The sequence below is a fragment of the Stenella coeruleoalba genome (assembly GCF_951394435.1).
Source record: "Stenella coeruleoalba genome assembly, chromosome: 4".
In the NCBI taxonomy this organism is placed as follows: domain Eukaryota; kingdom Metazoa; phylum Chordata; class Mammalia; order Artiodactyla; family Delphinidae; genus Stenella; species Stenella coeruleoalba.
This window is the reverse complement of record NC_137149.1, coordinates 26,250,051-26,269,295: the sequence shown is the minus strand read 5'-3', so window position 1 is coordinate 26,269,295 and position 19,245 is coordinate 26,250,051.

Here is a 19,245-nt window from a genome sequence, read left to right as displayed (position 1 = left end):
AGCTCAACATTAAAAAAAAAAACAACCCAATCCAAAAATGGGTAGAAGACCTAAATAGGCATTTCTCCAAAGAAGATGTACAGGTTGCCAACAAACACATGAAAGAATGCTCAACAGGGCTTCCCTGGTGGCGCAGTGGTTGAGAGTCCGCCTGCTGATGCAGGGGACACGGGTTCGTGCCCCGGTCCAGGAAGATCCCAGATGCCGCCAAGCGGCTGTGCCCCTGAGCCATGGCCACTGAGCCTGCGTGTCCGGAGCCTGGGCTCCGCAACGGGAGAGGCCACAACAGTGAGAGGCCTGCGTACCGCAAAAAGACAAAAAAACAAAACAAAGAAACAAATAGAATGCTCAACATCATTAATCATTAGAGAAATGCAAATCAAAACTACAGTGAGGTATCACCTCACACCAGTCAGAATGGCCATCATCAAAAAATCTACAAACAATAAATGCTGGAGAGGGTGTGGAGAAAAGGGAACCCTCTTGTACTGTTGGTGGGAATGTAAACTGGTGCAGCCACTATGGAGAACAGTACGGAGGTTCCTGAAAAAACTAAAAGTAGAACTGCCGTACGACCCAGCAATCCCACTACTGGGCATATACCCTGAGAAAACGATAATTCAAAAAGAGTCATGTACCACAATGTTCACTGAATCACTATTTACAATAGCCAGGACATGTTAGCAACCTAAGTGTCCACTCACAGATGAATGGATAAAAATGTGGCACATATGTAAAATGGAATATTAATCAGTCATAAAAAGAAACGAAATTGAGTTATTTGTAGTGAGGTGGATGGACCTAGAGTCTGTCATACAGAGTGAAGTAAGTCAGAAAGAGAAAAACAAATACTGTGTGCTAACACATATATATGGAATGTATAAAATAAAAAATGGTTCTAAAGAACCTAGGGGCCGGACAGGAATAAAGATGCAGCCATAGAGAATGGACTTGAGAACAAAGAGAGGGGGAAGGGTAAGCTGGGACGAAATGAGAGAGTGGCATGGACATATATACACTACCAAATGTAAAATAGATAACTAGTGGGAAGCAGCCACATAGCACAAGGAGAGCAGCTTGGTGCTTTGTAACCACCTAGAGGGGTGAGGTAGGGAGGGTGGGAGGGAGACGCAAGAGGGTTGAGATAAGGAGATATATGTATATGTATAGCTGATTCACTTTGTTATAAAGCAGAAACTTACACACCTTTGTAAAGTAATTATACTCCAGTAAAGATGTTCAAAAAAAAAAAAAGGAAAATAAGTGGAATAGGCATTACATATGCTTTTATATTTTGATGGAATATGACGCTTAGCCCCCCACCCCCTTCCAGTCTCTTAGGAAGCTTCTGATTTTAAGTTGCTGGGTCAACTGTAGCAATAATAACGTATTTTGGCAACAGTAAAACATATGCAGATGTTTTACATTATTCCCTGTCCACAGTGGAGGAAACGAATATTGCTGATAAGAGTTTTTTTTTAAATGTCTTTTAAAATTACATTCCATATTTAAAATGTTGTTTGTCAGATTTTCATATTAAAATAATACCATGGGAATGGCATTTCATTGCTTTAAACTATTGTAATTTATATAATTTCCTGTTGATATCAAAGATTTGGCTCATAAAAATAAGATTTTATAGGTCATGTTTCCCCTTGTGGCCCTTTGTGTTTACTTGGCATTATAAATAAAAATATAGATTATCTGCAGATGTTTCTATTAGCATATTGAAAATTCTGAGCCATAAATTCTGGTTATAAAGTAGCGTCTGACTCTGGTTTACAATAAATATCTGCCTTAAAAATTTTTGGAGACAAAATGAAAGTATTTTGTTTCTTTCAGTTTAATACCACATGGAAACTAGTTTTGAAACATTCATAAATTTCTTTTCATATGAATGAATTTAAGGAACCTGCATTTCCTTTGTGATGATATGTTAATAGTTTTAGTTTAAAAAGTACATGTAAATATACATTTAATCATATAGTATCATTTTTGTGGAAATATCCAATTAACCTATCTGAATTGAACATAAAATAACCAATAATTATGGGTGTACAGCTATTATGGGAGCTTTTAAAACTTATTAATTGTTAGGTGGAAAATAATTCTGATTTGGTTAAGTATTCTTTCCCTCACTGCTATAAACTTTAATGACATTTGTAACAAGAGAATCTCTACTTCCTATCTTGTGAAGTAGAAAAAGTCAAAATTCAAAGGAAGGAAGTAAATACTTTACAATGTTAGAAACTTTCTGAATATACTTTAGACTATATAAGGAGTGGTAAGCAAATAGTGGTGTTTCAAATAATTTGAGATTAAATGGGAAAAGACTGTAGAGGAATAATGGAAGAATAATTGAATTTTTAGAGAAAATCAATATACAAATATATATTACATAAAAATGGAAAGATAAAAATGGGAGTATTGTCTCATTATAGATTTAAAATATATTTTATTTAAGTCACTTTCAATAAAAAGGTATCATTTTCCCACACTATTCTAATTTTAACATTTTTGATGTTATATGTATTAGTTGAATTTCTTAAGTCAATGTTATTTTCTGGAAATAACTAGAGGAATCTGTTATGACAAGGTATATTTTGTGTTTTGATTCCTTTTAAAGATCCATGTTGTTGACCTAATACATTGATTCAGAAATAACAAACAACTAGTTGAATCTAGTTCCACCGTTAACCATATCTTGAAGCTTTATAGAGCAAACGATTAGAGCACGTTTTAACAAAGGGTATTTGCCTGCCACCCACTCACACCCTAATCCAATTAAAACATGCATGAACAACCCTCAGAATGGGAGAAAATATTTGCAAATAAAACAAAGGACAAATAAAGACAAAGGATTAATCTCCAAAATATACAAACAGCTCATATAGCTCAATATCAGAAAAACAAACAATCCCATTAAAAAATGGGTGGAAGACCTAAATAGACATTTCACCAAGGAAGACATACAGATGGCCAAGAGGCACATGAAAAGATGCTCAGCGTCACTAATTATTAGAGAAATGCAAATCAAAACTACAATGAGGTATCACCTCATGCCAGTCAGAATGGCCATTATCAAAAAATCTAGAAACAATAAATGCTGGAAAAGGTGTGGTGAAAAGGGAACCCTCCTGTGCTGTTGGTGGGAATGTAAATTGATACAGCCACTATGGAGAACAGTATGGAGGTTCCTAAAAAACTAAAAATAGAACTACCATATGACCCAGCAATCCCACTACTGGGCATATACCCTGAGAAAACCATAATTCAAAAAGAGTCATGTACCACAATATTCATTGCAGCTCTATTTACAATAGCCAGGGCATGGAAGCACCCTAAGTGTTCATCAACAGGTGAATGGATGAAGAAGATGGGGCACATATATACAATGGAATATTACTCAGCCATAAAAGAAATGAAACTGAGTTACTTGTAGTGAGGTGGGTGGACCTAGAGTCTGTCATACAGAATGAAGTAAGTCAGGAAGAGAAAAACAAATACCGTATGCTAATGAATATATATGGAATCTAAAAAAAAAAATGGTACTGATGAACCTAGTTGCAGAGCAGTAATAAAGATGTAGACATAGAGAATGGACTTGGGAACATGGGATGGGAGGGGGAAGCTGGGGCACAGTGAGAGTAAAATCTACATATATACCCTACCGAACATAAAATAGTTAGCTAATGGGAAGCAGCAGCATAGCACAGAGAGATCAGCTCGGTGCTTTGCGATGACCTAGAGGGGTGTGATGGGGAGGATGGGAGGGAGGCTTAAGAGGGTGGGGATATGGGGACATATGTATGCATGTGGCTGATTCACTTTGGTGTACAACAGAAACCAACACAGTACTGTGAAGCAATTATACTCCAAAAAAGATCTGTTTAAAAAATTTTAAAAATGTAATTGTGAATCACTATATTGTACATCTGTAACATAGAATATTGTACATCACTATACTTCAATTAAAAAATAAATTTAAAAAAATGCATGAAAAGAATATACAACAAAACATCAAAAGTATCTTGAATGTAGAGTTACTTTGCCTAGATGTTGCTCAGCTTATATGTTTTCCCACGTGGAGTATAAAATTTAGTTTTCAAAGTTCCAGAGAAGTGCACATAAGATGAGGTTTCCTCTATGTATATTTTTATTAACCTAATATTAAAAATAGGTTACTTTGCAAAGTGATGAATTACTTGGGCTTCCTCCAATTGATTTTCTACATTCAGCAATTATATTAAAAAAAAATACAGATCTGATCATGCACCAGTCCTGCCCTACATCTACCTTAAATTCCTTTTGTCCAGAATGTTTATTTTAGCTTATAATTATTTTATATATATATATATATATATATATATATATATTTTTTTTTTTTTTTTTTTTTTTTTTTTTTTTTTTGCGGTACGCGGGCCTCTCACTGTTGCGGCCTCTCCCGTTGCGGAGCACAGGCTCCAGACGCGCAGGCTCAGCGGCCATGGCTCGCGGGCCCAGCCGCTCCGTGGCATGTGGGATCCTCCCAGACCGGGGCACGAACCCGTGTCCCCTGCAACGGCAGGCGTACCCCCAACCACTGTGCCACCAGGGAAGCCCTAATTATAATATATTTGATTAATACCTGCCCCCGCCGCCACTGAAGTAGGAACTAGGTCAGGTTTTGCTAGGCTTAAGGCTTAGTGCAATGTCTGTTCTATAGCAATACTTAATGAATATCAGCTGAAGGAAGAGGGGTCATGGAAATTGATGTTGCATGGAACCGGGGTCCTTTCTATCATGCTGGCCAAAAGGTTCGTTCGGTTTTTTTCTGCAAGATGGCTCTAGTAGCACTTAGATGTCTTTAACTTCATTTGAAACAATTTTGTTAGATTGTATGTGACAATTGTCATATCAGCGTGCATTTAAGAAAAGATTTATCAAAATTGGTGAATTTTTATGTAGCCATTTTAATACTGAAGATGGAAGAAAAAAGCAACATTTTTGGTATATTATGCTTTATTATTTCAAGAAAGGTAAAAACGCAACTGAAACACACACACACAAAAGATTTGTGCAGTGTATGGAGAAGGTGCTGTGACTGATTGAAAATGTCAAAAGTGGTTTGTGAAGTTTTGTGTTGGAGATTTCTTACTGGATGATTCTCCGTGGTCGGGTAGACCAGTTGAAGTTGATAGCGATCAAATGGAGACATTAACTGAGAACAATTAAAGTTATACCATGCGGGAGATAGCCGACATACTCAAAATATCCAAATCAAGGGTTGAAAATCATTTGCACTTGTTTATGTGAATCGATTTGATGTTTGGGTTCCACATAAATTAAGCGAAAAAACCTTCTTGACTGTATTTTCGCATGCGATTCTCTACTTAACCGTAAACGAAAACGTTCTGTTTTTAAGACAAATTGTGACAGGTGATGAAAAGTGGATACTGTATAATAATGTGGAACGGAAGAGATCATGGGGCAAGTGAAATGAACCACCACCAACCACACCAAAGACCAGTCTTCATCCAAAGACGATGGCGTTGTGTACACGGTGGGATTGGAAGGGAGTCCTGTATTATGAGCTCCTTCCTGAAAACCAAATGATTAATTCCAAGTATTGCTCCCAATTAGACCAACTGAAAGCAGCATTCGACGAAAAGCATCCAGAATTAGTCAATAGAAAACGCATAATCTTCCATCAGGATAACGCAAGACTGCATGTTTCTTTGATGAACACCAAGTAAAAACTGTTACCAGTTTGGCTGGGAAGTTCTGATTCATCTGCCATATTCACCAGACATTGCACCTTCGGATTTCCATTTATTTCGGTCTTTACAAAGTTCTCTTAATGGGAAAAAATTCAATTCCCTGGAAGACTGTAAAAGGCACCTGGAACAGTTCTTTGCTCAAAAAGATAAAAACCTTTAGGAAGATGGAATTATGAAGTTGCCTGAAAAATGGCAGAGGTAGTGGAACAAAAGGGTGAATATGTTGTTCAATAAAATTCTTGGTGAAAAATGAAAAATGTGTCTTTTATTTTTACTCAAAAACCGAAGGCACTTTTTGTCCAACAAAATACATTGTGTCTAATTATCTTCAGTGGGTATGAAGGTCCTGGGATCTTTGGTATCGTTTGTTAGCTTTGAAAAATGCCTCAGTTAACTCCACCCCTCCATCAGTGCCCCCCATCCCCTTGCCCCCTTGGAAGTGAGAGACTGATTGGGAAGTTTTGGGGGCTGCTAAAGTCCATTTAATGTCTGGCTGAAAAAATGCTTTTGTCTTTCTTAGGCACACTGAGATAACTCTTGTATTCATTAATTTGCTCTTCTATCCTCACTCAACAAATATTTAAGAAGTATGTTACAACAAACACTAGAATAAAGAGTAATGAAGGTTTGACTATGTAGCCAAGTCTACTTTTACAGTTGGCAATATGGCAGCAAAAAAGCAAATGTACACTGGCTCACAGACCAATTTCCTTGCTTGAGACTCACTCACCTGAGAGGACTGTTACCTTTTCAGAAAGGATGGGTTGAAGAATTAAAGTGCAGTTTAACAGGCTGAGCAGAGATTCTTTCCTCTTTAGGAATATGGAGCCCAAATTGAAAAATAACCTGCCAACCCTACCCCTTCATCCCCCTGTGGAGAGGAAAAGGAAGAAAGAGAGAGAGAATATGAGAGAGAATAAGAGAGAGAGAAAATAAGAGAGAGAGAAGAAATGGACAGAGATACAAAGAAAAACCATTCTGTACCACTGGAGACATTCTTTGAAGGTTCTCTCTCTCTCTCTCTCTCTCTCTCTTTTTTTTTTTTCAGAGAATTCCAAAACAATAGGAAACATCCCCGACTCTGAAAGATGCAAAGAAATCTGCTACTGGTTCTGTGAGGAAACAAGGATTTATGATAGCTTTTGACATTGAATATAGTCTCTTTGGGCAGCTGGGTTCTGCTTCTTCAAGCATGTTTCAAGAGGTGGGAATAGGGCCATGAAAAAAGGACAGAATCAGAATCAGATGTATTGAGGCTCTGCTCTATCAGTTGCTAGATAAGACCTTTAATAATGTGCTTAGCTTGTCTAAATATTCTAGGTTCTATGTGGATGGGCTAATGTCCTTTATAAAGTTATTGTGAGGATTATATGAAACAATTGGCATATCACACTATCTTCAAAGTGTGCTTTCCATGTTAGCGTGTTATTTCTACTCTCCTAAGATTTTTCGAAGTTCAGGTAGAGATACGTAATTGATGTGGGGGTGAGTGATAATCTCATGAAAAAACATGGAGGTATATTTAGGGTGTACAATTATTCTTGTGTAGGAAATTAGAAGTTTGAGGTCATAATTGAAGTTTGCATTGCTTCTTCCTACTGACAGTTGGATCTTTCAAACAGAGACAGTAAAAAGTGAAAGATCTGCTATGCTTATGGTATAAGTGAGTAATAGTTTTCTGATGTATTCTTGGCTTTTAGTTAGGTATGGGGTTAGGGATGAAGAGCAATCCAGAAAAAACAGCTTTCATTCACGGGTGTGAATGCCAGGAGGTGGGGATCATTGGAGGCCATCTTAGAGGCTGCCTTTCACAGTAACCGAATTCCTACTTCTAACAAGAGCATGAAGATAATTGGAATTACTACCATTTTCAGGAAGGACCCTGCATTACCACTGCAAATGTAGTGTTGTTTTGAGCTAATTATAATTTATACTTGCTGAAATGTATGCACTAGTTAATGCATTTGTAGACTTGACCTTAAAACTTAACTTTTACGACCTTTTATTTTTTTGTGTATTTACTGCCTTTCTACATTTTTAATGGTATTCTGTTTTTATCAGTTCTTTGTTACCACTGCCCCATCCTCCCCTGATGGAAAAGAGAAATGTAAATATGTTTCAGAACTGGCATAGGGAATTGGATGCTGTATTCAGTTTAGGGCCAAGAATGATAAACTGTAGTTGACAGCTTGAACCCCAAAGATCATTTCCTCTGAAATATACTTTGAAAATACAAGTAGTCAAGATTAGGATAAAGTTGTTTTTTTTTCCCAATTCTAAAATTTTCTTATTATAATTAGGCAACTTACTGGGACAAGGACATTCAAGTTTTCAGTTTCTCCTATAGATAAGATTTAAAGGAGACAATAAAATCAAAGTATATAGCTGGAAGAGAATCTTAGAGATGACTTACTCATTCTCTCACTTTACAGATACAAAAAGTGAGCCCCTACAAGCCTCAGGTTCAAAGATACCTCAAACACAGTAATGTAAAACCAGACTCATGACCTTCCCTGCAAACATGGTCCATTTCAGTCAACGGCATATGCAAGCCCCAAACCTGTAGGTCCCTGTGAACACTCTCATCCACTATATCCAATTCATCGTGAAGTTCTATTCATTTCACTCCTCAAATAAAGTATATTTGAATCCATTTACTTTTTTCCTATGAAACACGTACCTGGTCTAAATGACCATAAACTACATTCTGGATTCCTGTAATGGTCTCTTCCCTGATTCTACTCTTGCACTTTTGTAATCCATTCTCCCCAGATTAGCACAATAATTCTTTTAAATGCAAATCTGATGCCATCACTTCCATTTCTTTACATTGCTGTTAACTTCAAGACCAAAATTGTTAAGAAGCCCTCCCAATATCCTGCAGGATCTGGCCTCTTCTGTCATATCTGATGATTCTCTCTTCCCCTTACCTAGGGACCTAAAGTTCCTTTTTAAACTACTCTGCTGCTTCAGGGCCTTCCTTTAAAGACTTTCCTCACCTGGACCAGTGTTCTCTGCTCCCTGTGTCCAAACTATTCATATCTTGGGTCAGATATAACTTCCTCTAAGAAGCATTCTTTAACCTTTCTGATGCAGTCAAGGTTCCCTTATATTCTAATGTCACATTTGTAATTATATTTTTAATTTGTGTGATTATTTGATTACTTCTTATTTTCCTCACCAGATTGTGTTAGGAGGACAGAGGAAATGAATGTTTTGTGCACCATATTATTTCACTATTGGGCACAGAATTTGAGATCTAGAAACACTTTTGTGAACAATGTCTGAATGAATGAGTTGCGTCTTGAACTCAGGTCCCTTAACTCAGGTCCGGTGTGATTTCTACCACATTTTGCTGCCTTTTCCTCTCTTGTTAAATAAATAATTCTATCTTTTAATTGAAAGTGGAAGAAGCATAGGAGTTTTAACTTGATAGTGAATTTAAAAATGGGAGGTGAATAATCACTGAAATGAAAAACCAAGGTCAATTGTTCATAATGGAATTGCGTAAATAAAAAAACGAAGCACACACAAGACAGTGCTAAAAAATACAGAGGGACATGGGGCAACAGGTAAAAATTAGTTATTTTAGCATTATCATGCTAAAATAAAAGCAGGGACTATATGTGTATGTTATAAGTGGGCCCAGTGTAGAAAGTAAGTTAGAAGGACACAGGAGCGGAGAAAAAGCATCTGTCACACAACCATTGCTAGCATACCTAAGAGAGATACGCAAAGCAATGGCTTCTTTTTAAGCTCTAAAATGTAATATCCCAGACTATTCACTTTTCTCTAGTTAGTCCTGAAAAACTGTACAAACACTGATCCTATTGATATTTGGTTATGGCATTCTCCTCTACCCTCACCCTCTGGAAAGATTAGCTTAAAGTAAGGAAAAAGAATTTTGATGACCTACTAACCTAGTTAGATTATTAGAGTCAGACTTTGGCCACAAAATGATTCCCTGTGATTCACACTGGGCCTTGAATAAATATCCTAAAACTTTTGGCAAAAGCTTTAAAACATTTTTTTGCACAATATTTTTTCCCAAACAATGAGAAGATCTACCTTGAAAGTTATGACTGAGGTGCTTGGAATTCTGCTGTCTCCTGTGGAGGAGGCAAATAGAAAAGACTGCCAAAAAAACTAAACCCCTGGAAAGGATGGACTTTAAGCCCTCTCTCAGGAAATGATCACTCTACATCTCACACCTGGGTAGAGGTATGCATTCTTACTAACATCCTGAGTAGGACTGTGTTATTTTAAAACTGGCAAATGAAAGACTTGCCTAGACCATATCTGACTGTGTAATTGTTATTAAGGATGATCACTCTAACAAGAAATTGCTTTTGCACAAGTATTCACAGGCACCAATTCAATAATTTTTGGATTCTATGCAACAGTAAAGTAATAAATATAATTTTAAAAGTACTTATGTTTGGAAAAAGGAAAAATTAGTGTCTAGAGAGAAAAGAAGAAAGAAGAAGTAAGATATCTGTATCTTTTTTACTTCATACAAAAATCTTTGCTATTTATATATAGTAGGTCAAAATTTTTCAAATAATGACTTATATGAAAATCTTAATTTCTAATGAAAGTGCCGAACTTGGATTTGATCCTGAACACATAGGCACATCGTGTCTGGTTGTTCAACCCCAAGGAAGCAGAATATATTAAATGAGGAATTGTATTTTCAACTTAAAAAAATCAATAATTGGGGATAGAATTTTCCTTTGCTATTTATTTTATATTACATGAAAACCCTTCAAGAAATACTTTACTTGTGATATTTGAACAGCGAATATCAGTGGCATTGTCGAAACTTAAGGCAATAATGCAAGTTATTTGCATTTTGGGGGCTTTAGTTTCTTAATCCATAAAATAAGGATAATTGTTCATTCCGTATATATATGCCTATTCTAACCACTTCATATAACAGTATTAAAATAAGCAGCAAAATTAAACTATAAAGGAAAACTAGGGAAGTAGGAAATTAAACACACCCCAAACATACACATACACACAGAAAGTAACTCACTTTCCAGGTCTCCCCACCTTTTTGTTAAAGGAAAAGTAAACACATTTTTGGTTTTCAAAGGTCTATCTTAGAAATGTTACTGTATCAATGACTACATTTACTAAGTAAAAAGAAACAATAATAAACTTCCCGATGCCATGGCTTAATTTAGTATGGGTTTCATACGTATCTCAATGGAATGTTTTTCTGCCTATAGACCCCGTTTCCTAAGGTTCTATGAAGCAGAGTTGGGCATCCTCTGTCCTTACTCCCCCAGCACCAATAAAAGTGTTAAAGCCTGTAGCCTGCAGTAGAGAAGCCACAACACATAAAACAATAAGTGTACCTTTTATAACTGGAAAAGTTTCATGGTGTAAGAAGATAGTACCGTTTAAGTAAAATGAGGATTTGATTATTTTAACTATGATTTGCAGTCACTAAGTACTAATTTTATGATCTATAAAATAATTGATGAGAATCCTGAAATGCCTTATTCCAATTTCAAATTATAAATGGAGGATTTATAAAACCATCTACCAAGTTTTTATGCAAAGAGGGCAATATTTTGAACAGTTATAAAGCTCATGGGATTTATCAAAGCAAAACAAATTAGAAGCATTCTCACTTTGCTTAGCTCTACAAGGCATAAACAGATTAACTGGTCTTTCTTTTATTTCTGAGATTTATATCTGATAGCTTGCTCTGAGCAATATGATTATGAGTGGAGAACAAGAGAATTTCTTATTCCTTTTAAATTCACGTTACTAAATCTCAGGGCTGCAGCCATTTGCTAAAATGCTCAGAGTTTTAGCACTTAACACCATCCTGCTTTGTGTAGATTAAAAATACACTCATTGACTACATGAATGAATAATTGTCAGAAATTGAATAGCTTATATGTTAAATTTCCATCCTTGAAAAAATATGCTGTTTTTGTTAAATCTTGAGATCTTTCTCTTAACCTATTTTTTGGAGTTCACAAGAGGCACAATATCAGACAATAGGTCAGAATTTAGAAAACATGGTTTCTCTGTTAAAAGAACATAACAACATAAAGAGAGTAGATATGTCTTACTTTATAGAAATTAACCTGCCCAGCATGTGTTATAGATAAAAAGAACAATGGGGTGGATGAATAAACCAATACGTCAGCTTATCTGGCCTAAATCAGATTTGTAATGGGCATTTTCCAAAGTGGGTGTGTTTTTCTGGTTTCCCGTCTGCCTGGTCCTCCTGATTTAGTGATGTGTTGTGGACTCCCTCCATTTGCAATCATTCTGATTCATTTCCTGGCTTTTAAAGTTCTTTCCTGGAATATTTTCTTCTTGGGCTGCCATCTCAGAAGCAGACCTCTCTTCCTTCTTTGGACTTATTCCAAAATCAACTATGTGCAACTCAGGCCTTTGTGTGAAGACTTGACAAACCAAGGCCCAGATCCATTTACTTTTAGCTGTAAAAGATAAAATAACCAGACGGAAGCAAAATACCTCCTTTAGTCTTTTTTACCTTGGTCTTTTAAACAAAAGTTTTTAAATAATTTTATTGACTTGTAGGAAAAACACAATTGATAGTGTTGACTAAGAGGATCTGTAACAATGAGAAAGCATGATAGGCACATTATTTTTATTTTTTTATTTTTTACATGTTTATTGGAGTATAATTGCTTTACAATTGTGTGTTAGTTTCTGCTTTATAACAAAGTGAATCAGTTATACATATACATATGTTCCCATATCTTCCCTCTTGCGTCTCCCTCGCTCCCACCCTCCCTATCCCACCCCTCTAGGTGGTCACAAAGCACCAAGCTGATCTCCCTGAGCTATGCAGCTGCTTCCCACTAGCTATCTATTTTACGTTTGGTAGTGTATATATATCCATGCCACTCTCTCGCTTTGTCACAGCTTACCCTTCCCCCTCCACATATCCTCAAGTCCATTCTCTAGTAGGTCTGTGTCTTTATTCCTATCTTACCTCTAGGTTCTTCATGACATTTTTTTCCCTTAAATTCCATATATATGCGTTAGCATACGGTATTTGTCTTTCTCCTTCTGACTTACTTCACTCTGTATGACAGACTCTAGGTCCATCCACCTCATTACAAATAGCTCAATTTCGTTTCTTTTTATGGCTGAGTAATATTCCATTGTATATATGTGCCACGTCTTCTTTATCCATTCATCCAAAGAGGGACACTTAGGTTGTTTCCATCTCTGGGCTATTGTAAATAGAGCTGCAATGAACATTTTGGTACATGACTCTTTTTGAATTATGGTTTTCTCAGGGTATATGCCCAGTAGTGGGATTGCTGGGTCATATTGTAGTTCTATTTGCAGTTTTTTAAGGAACCTCCATACTGTTCTCCATAGTGGCTGTATCAATTTACATTCCCACCAGCAGTTCAAGAGGCTTCCCTTTCCTCTGCACCCTCTCCAGCATTTATTGTTTATAGATTGTTTGATGATGGCCGTTCTGACTGGTGTGAGATGATATCTCATTGTAGTTTTGATTTGCATTTCTCTAATGATTAATGATGTTGAGCATTCTTTCATGTGTTTGTTGGCAGTCTGTATATCTTCTTTGGAGAAATGTCTATTTAGGCCTTCTGCACATTTTTGGATTGGGTTGTTTGTTTTTTTGTTATTGAGCTGCATGAGCTGCTTGTAAATTTTGGAGATTAATCCTTTGTCAGTTGCTTCATTTGCAAATATTATCTCCCATTCTGAAAGTTCTCTTTATGTCTTGTTTATGGTTTCCTTTGCTGTGCAAAAGCTTTGAAGTTTCATTAGGTCCCATTTTTTAATTTTTGTTTTTATTTCCATTTCTCTAGGAGGTGGGTCAAAAAAGATCTTGCTGTGATTTATGTCATAGAGTGTTCTGCCTATGTTTTCCTCTAAGAGTTTGATAGTTTCTGGCCTTACATTTAGGTCTTTAATCCATTTTGAGCCTATTTTTGTGTATGGTGTTAGGGAGTGATCTAATCTCATACTTTTACATGTAGCTGTCCAGTTTTCCCAGCACCACTTATTGAAGAGGCTGTCCTTTCTCCACTGTACATTCCTTCCTCCTTTATCAAAGATAAGGTGACCATATGTGCATGGGTTTATCTCTGGGCTTTCTATCCTGTTCCATTTTTCTATCTTTTTGTTTTTGTGCCAGTACCATACTGTCTTGATTACTGTAGCTTTGTAGTATAGTCTGAAGTCAGGGAGCCTGATTCCTCCAGCTCCATTTTTCTTTCTCAAGATTGCTTTGACTATTTGGGGTCTTATGGTAGGCACATTAATTCAGCATTACGAGGCACTTCTGTGTCCAGTGCACAGTCTCCAGTCATACATCCTGGGTCTTCTCCCTGTATCTTCCAGTAAATCCTTAATTGATTCAGAGGCTTACTGGATATCTCCATACCTCATTTCCATCCCTTGTATAAATGAGGAAAAAATTATGGTCACTACCGTCTTTTAGAAAATAGCTATTTAAATGTTTTGTTCTCTCTTTTTTTTTTTTGTGGTATGCGAGCCTCTCACTGTCGTGGCCTCTCCCGTTGTGGAGCACAGTCTCCAGACACGCAGGCTCAGCGGCCATGGCTCACGGGCCCAGCCGCTCCACGGCATGTGGGATCCTCCCGGACCGGGGCACAAACCCGTGTCCCCTGCATCGGCAGGCGGACTCTCAACCACTGCGCCACCAGGGAAGCCCTGTTCTCATTTTTTAAATCCATCAGTCTGAAGATTCACTCACTACTCCTCTAAAACTTTTGAATGTTTTAACAATCCATTTGTTGTAGAGTATAAGTAGCAAAAATAATTGCAGCTGTCCTTTGTATCTCAGTCTTCACTAAAACAAATTAATACTTGACTTCAAGCTGCTAAGCACCTAGAAGGTCTCAGAGGAAAGAATTAATGATTTTGTTTGCATCTTGTTTTCAGTTGGAATATAGTGGTACAAAAAGTATATTCTCAAGTTATGAAAAATATTCATGGTTATCTTTTAGTAGAAATATTTATTTTAGAATAACTAAAGTTCAATCTATTTATTTGTGCAATACAATTGCATATACTTATTTTTGTGTTAGTGACTGTAGAAGAGCATGCTTGCAACTTATTATTATTTTTTCCCAGCACATAATGGAAATTTGGAGATGTCCGTATGGTTTTGACTTCATGGTAATGATTTTTGTGCTTATGTAGGTCTTCCAAGTGAACAGAGAAAAATTCTCATTCCAAGACTACTGGTGTTAACCAACTGCCATTCAGATTTGAGGTCTGGGTAAAAAGAGAAGGAGAGAGAATGAGTATAGCACATAATCCAGAATGTGTAACATATTCTTCATATAAGCAGTCTGGTACATGGAACTCCTCCAAGCAAAATTATGCATCATGAATCTGTAAGAACACACTGCAGATTTAAAAAATGATTTCAGTTTCATTTCAAGGGTGGAGTGCCCCACAATAGAGATTATAGTAGGCTAGTGGCAACATGTACAGTAGATTGGCTCCCAAGCCTAGTTCATTGCTGGAATCTCCTGGTGTGACCCCAGCAATGCTAAAATCAGAAGTTCTAGCATATGTCCTGAGAATTCTATTATTTTAAATATTCAATATTTTAAAAATCTCTCTAGTATGGGAGTTATCCTTGTAGTGGTCAGAGAGTACACATGAAGTCAGAGAAGCCAGGGTCTAATTTTGCCAAGTCTCACTTTTCTTGTGATTAAATGGAGGGAAATGATACCTGTTCTGTAAAGTGCTGCAATATGAGAGTAAACCATATGCAAAGCACCTGCTAAAAAATTGTCTCTCAGAGGATAACCACTCTTTTAAAAATTGATAATAAATGTTATAATGCAAGGTGAAGAACTTCAACCAGGAGAACAAGATTTGTTAAGTGGGACTAGAGAAGAGTTCAGAAGCTGAGGGTTAAGAAATAATGTAATAAACAAGAAAAATGGTACATGAGGAAGTGGATGAGCAATTCATAGTGATGACAGAGATGCTGATGTGGGAGGTGTGAATAGTATAGGTCAGAACCATGGAGAAAGTGAGAACCAAGTTGTCAAATATTGTTGAAGGATCATCCTGGAGAGAGAAGCAACTCAGAACTCAGGGAGAAAGTCCCTGAAACCTAAATCAAGAACCAATGCAAAGAGCCTGGACAGCAGAGATCAGAACCTTCCACGTGTGAGAATGTGGCATATAGTCCAGCACTAGGTTACTGTTGGTACAGTCTTCCTAGATTTAGGGGATGGGAGCAGGGAATGGGGAGCACATAATTATGGATCATGAGTGAGCACAGGCAGTGCTGGACCATAGTGTCTGAGGTGATGGTACAATTCTCTCCATTTGCTTTTCTGTGGATATTAAGAAACTGATCAAAAGACCAAGGCAGTTGATATTGTTCTCACATTTGAGCAGAACATGAGGAAATAGATGTGTCTTTCATGACAATAATATGACACCATATTTTTATTAATTAGTGTAGAAGATTTTCTCTCAACATAAAGGTCGAAAAAAATGGGCGGCTTTGGATCTGAGAAAGGCAAAGACTTTCCTTGTGAGGAAAATATAAACTGAGACTTAGAGGTAAAAGTAACAGCATCATTTCAGAGGAGAAAGTGGTCAATCAACAGAGTTACGAGTAGATTGGAAGTGGATGCAATGATTGAAAATAGAACAATTAGAATATTACTGCTACATTTATTTGGGTGTTGCACTTACTGAAATTTTACTATCTAGTCCAGATCATAGGATAATATTAGATTTTAAAAAGCCAATTTTTATATTATTTTTTCCTATTTGATTTTGGTAAAGGCATTTTATTCCTTTGAGGTTCATAAAATTATTCACATGGTTTTAATCTTACTATTTAATTGTGTAAGTACCAGACAGAACTAGATTAATTTCTTGTTTGAATGTTGTTTACTCAAAATGTTTAACGATGTCATTTGAATACTTTGACTGAGGCATGACCATTTAAAAGCCTTCACAGAATCTAGGAAACTTTAGAGATCTGACTTTCTCTTATAACAAATATATTAAGATGTTACCTTTCCACATTAAATATTTATACATAATTAAATAAGTTGAGTTTCAGTGCAGTTGAAATAACGTACAATTTTGTACATACGTTATTATCAGTTAATAATAATTTCAATTTATAATTTTCTTTTCATATTTTTGAGCCCATAAAAATTTTAGAGTCTTGAAAATCTGACAAGCACAAAATGCAGTGCTTTTAAAGATTTATGGAAAAACAATTGGTCTAGGAGTAGGGAGTATTTTACATATGTAGGATAACCTCTTAGAAAAAGTACATCTTAAGACTCATTACAAAGGAGTAGAGAGAATATTTGTTGATCCATTAAATATCCCATTTCTCAAAATAATAGGATTTAGTGATTAGTTTGGGGGGTTGATATATTTACATTTATGTGGTCTCTTTCCTGAAGTATCTTGTAAACTACTTAAGACATATCTTTCTTTTTAGGCCTCGTTTTAACCTCAGGATCAGTCTAGCAACTTCTACTTAGTAAGAGTTTATAGATTAATTATTCCTTCAAATCTAACCACCTCCTTTATTTGTTTTTTTCGTTTTGCTTTAACACTGTGAGTATAGTTCCTATGTTGGTGGCAACTTGCAGAAATCATGAAAACGTGTCACTAATAGATTGTGCAATATTTAAGGATTTACTGTGACTTCCTATGTTCTAACCAACAGAAAAATATTTTAACAGGTCAGCATATGGGTCTTTGTATTAAAAATAACCTTCTCAAAGTTTACGTCTTTGCATATTATTGAGTCTAATGCCAGCGCTGAGCTAATATATAAGTAGAAAAAAACATCTGCCATTTCGCAGGCTTGCTAATAAAATTCTGTTACAAATTAACTGACCCCTTTGCTAAGAATTTTCTAGTATGAAGAAAATTTGTCTTATAAACATAGTAAAATCCAATATGTATAATATTTATGCCAGATCTAATTTCATCTACTTTTCCTTTTCAACTGACTGTTTAAAATCAAGTGGTGTTGAAAGGCATTGTGCCACATCTAAGCCTGAGATGCCTTAGAATTGTAACTTGGGTGGAGGTGCAAAAACAAACTGGTTCACAGGAAATTTATTGTAAAAAGGCCACAGGGACCACTAATTTCATGGTGCAGAGCAGATTCAGAAAATCACCTAAGCCTACAATGTTGCTGTCTTCGTATAGTCAAATAAAAAGATACAGTCGATATAACGGTGGAAGAATGAAATGGGTAAAATGGGAATAAATGTCCTAAATTATTATTAAATAGTGGAATTGACTTTTATTTTGAAGTTAAGTTTGTTTTTCTCTATTTTTGCTAACTTATTTTAAAAGAAAATGATATTACCTGTTAAAATGTCACTCATTTGGAAAAATATAAAAAATGTACCACAGATATTATCTCTATATACAAGTAATGGGGATTAAATGAAAAATGTTATTCTACTATATGACATTTGGGAGAAAGAGAACAATGAAATCATTTAGCAGTTTTTGAATTTGTAAAAACATAATGTGAAAAAAGTAGCCAGCATATCTAGCCAGCCTACATCATTACAGATTCTTACATGTCTATATTACTAAGAAAGAAACAAAAACAAATGAAAATTATAGAGGATGACATACACCATCTTAGTCATAGCTTTCCGTATGTTTCCTTAACAAGTTTTGGTTACATCTAAATGCTTCTAAATAGGAACAAAACAACTCATTAGATTTTTGCCTGAGCATGTGCAAGAAAGTATTTGTTCCTTAGAGAAAAGCAAAGGGAATGATATAAAGAGTGCAGAGAAGCAAGGAAAAAGACATCTGTGTGGTCTGATAGAATAACGGATGCAGAGTCTTGTAGAGAGATCCTTATGTATTTGAGAATGTGCTGGAACCCATGACAAGAACTTAGTCTAAGTAAAATAAAAACATTGCCAAATATAGAGGACCACAGAGTAGGGTCCCAAAGTATATTTGCTGAACCTAATTGGATAGCTTTCAATGTATTTGAATATCTGGTTCATGTTTAAAAAAAAAAAAGCACTGTTGAAAAAATCGGTAGCTGCTGCTCTCCTTCCCCAAAGCTATTACCATGGAAACCACACTCCACTTTTAAACAAGTATGAGTGTTTTGGTCTCACGTACTTAGTGATACTCTTTTGGCCATTTTCAAGATGGTGGTTTTTCTTTCCCAAACATTAAAGCCCAAATCCTGATGTAAGAAGCCCTGTGAAGACAAAACAAGGTCTCAAAACCCTTTGTTAAATGGAGATGAAATACCTACCTTTCAGTATAGCTATGAAGATTAAGTAAAATGATGTTTTAAAACACACTAGTATAATAATTGTGATAATAACACTAATAACAACTGTTATGGCTGAATTGTGTCTTCCTCAAAATTCATATTTTGAAGCCCTAATTTCTAGTACCTTAGAATGTGAATCTATTTGGAAATAGGACCTTT